Here is a 1,701-nt window from a genome sequence, read left to right as displayed (position 1 = left end):
ATGGTGTACGATCATTGATAATGTACTCTAATTACCACGCCTATTGCAGACGGTCTATACAACAAACACATAATGTAGCTTTTACATGTACATCTACCTGTTCACAAGGGCGTAGCTAGCATAAGGCTAGGGTAGGCTATAGCCTACCCTGAAGTTCAGAAGTCAGAATTGAAGTTTAGTAGTTTACCTATATTGAATTTCTGCCTTAAGTCACTTATGACCAAAGATTATAGAAGTTTAGGGTAGCTGTCTCAACTGGCAGTTACTCACTCAGTCACTTTTGACACAGGCAAACAGAGACAGGAGAAAGAAAAGAAAAACAGCCATTTTAGCACAATTATTATAATTTTATTAAGGTGGAGTCTTTACATAATTAACTTAATTAATTAGCTAGCTTAATAAAATTATAAAAAGTTGACTTTAAGTGAAGCCATCACAATGTCAGTTGCAAAGAAACAAAAGCTTTGTGAATTTTTATGCAAATTTTAGTTGAGTATATTAGTAGTCAACCCCAGCCATATAGACTATTTGTACTGAAGTTGAGCATGAGGAGATTGAAGATGATGATCTTGTGAATGATGATTTTGTTGATTGGCTGCTACCTTGAGTCTTGCCTGAGTCCTCATCTGAGTCTGAGTGTGAAGCAGTTACGAGAACCATAGATATTAGAGTAAATGAAACTCCATATTGCGAGAACATGCCCAGTTCGCGGCCGTAAAAGTGGGCGTGGCCAAATCGCGGCGCGCTTCGCGCACCCTTTTCTGCTCATAGCCTACCCATTCCTTTTTTTCTCCCTACGCCCTTGCCTGTTCACATTCTTCTCTTAAGACTTAACTCATATGCAATGATCTCACAAGACTAGACTGAAACAGATGCACTTTGTTTAATAGCACAATAATTTCTTGTGCAAATGAACGATAACACACACTTACACATAAGGCAGCACACATACACAGATAGAAGAGATCATAATAATAGTTTATTTAAATTAATCGAGAGCTATAAGAAAGCGTCTTTTAAAAAAAGGTGTCACAAAAATGAATTAAGTCAAACACTAATTAATAATAATAATAATAATAATAATAATAATAATAATAATAACAACAACAACAATAATAATGATGATTGCAGTTTTCTATGATTCACCATTCTTTAGAGCCTGTAAAGATGACTGCTGCTACAGCAACAAAAAATGCTTCAATCAATAAAAGTCATTTACAGATACAGACACAAACACAATACAGTAAGACATAATACCATTGAAATCTTTTATATGCACATGTACATAATATTATAAGCCAGTAGCAACACACATGGATAAACAAAACAGACTTTAAATAAACAATAATTTTAAATTATTCTAAAAAGAAAGTACATGTACAGTGTGCATGAAAGAAAAAGTAAAACTTACTGTACATGTACACATAAAATCATACACAAAATTAATGTGGAGCATATGTACTGTACATGTACATGTACATACATGTACATACACACATGTACACGTATTTCTTTTACTTTATGCATTTTCTTAGGTACAGGTGGTGGAACTGGTTCACTGTCTCTATTAAAACCAACTGCAATATCTTTAACACTACGCAATGGCGAGGAATCAGGGCCAGGACCAGAATTACCCTCTCTCTGTTAACAAATACACAATGTACATTAATAAAAGTTATAATATTTACTCTTGAGTTGTGA

At 34.2% G+C, this 1,701-nt stretch overlaps 1 long non-coding RNA gene across 1 annotated transcript; it reads right to left on the bottom strand.

The window, feature by feature from the left end:
• Positions 1–991: 991 nt before the first annotated feature.
• LOC109587110 (uncharacterized) lies at positions 992–1,701 on the bottom strand. Its single transcript, XR_002187398.1, has 3 exons — positions 1,689–1,701; positions 1,519–1,641; positions 992–1,177 (listed from the first exon to the last, which is right to left on the bottom strand). It is a non-coding gene; the product is annotated as an uncharacterized LOC109587110 (long non-coding RNA).

This window comes from Amphimedon queenslandica, unplaced genomic scaffold, assembly GCF_000090795.2.
Source record: "Amphimedon queenslandica unplaced genomic scaffold, v1.1 AMPQUscaffold_12683, whole genome shotgun sequence".
In the NCBI taxonomy this organism is placed as follows: domain Eukaryota; kingdom Metazoa; phylum Porifera; class Demospongiae; order Haplosclerida; family Niphatidae; genus Amphimedon; species Amphimedon queenslandica.
The sequence above is the reverse complement of the archived record's forward strand: the minus strand, read 5'-3'. Positions and strand labels throughout refer to the sequence as shown.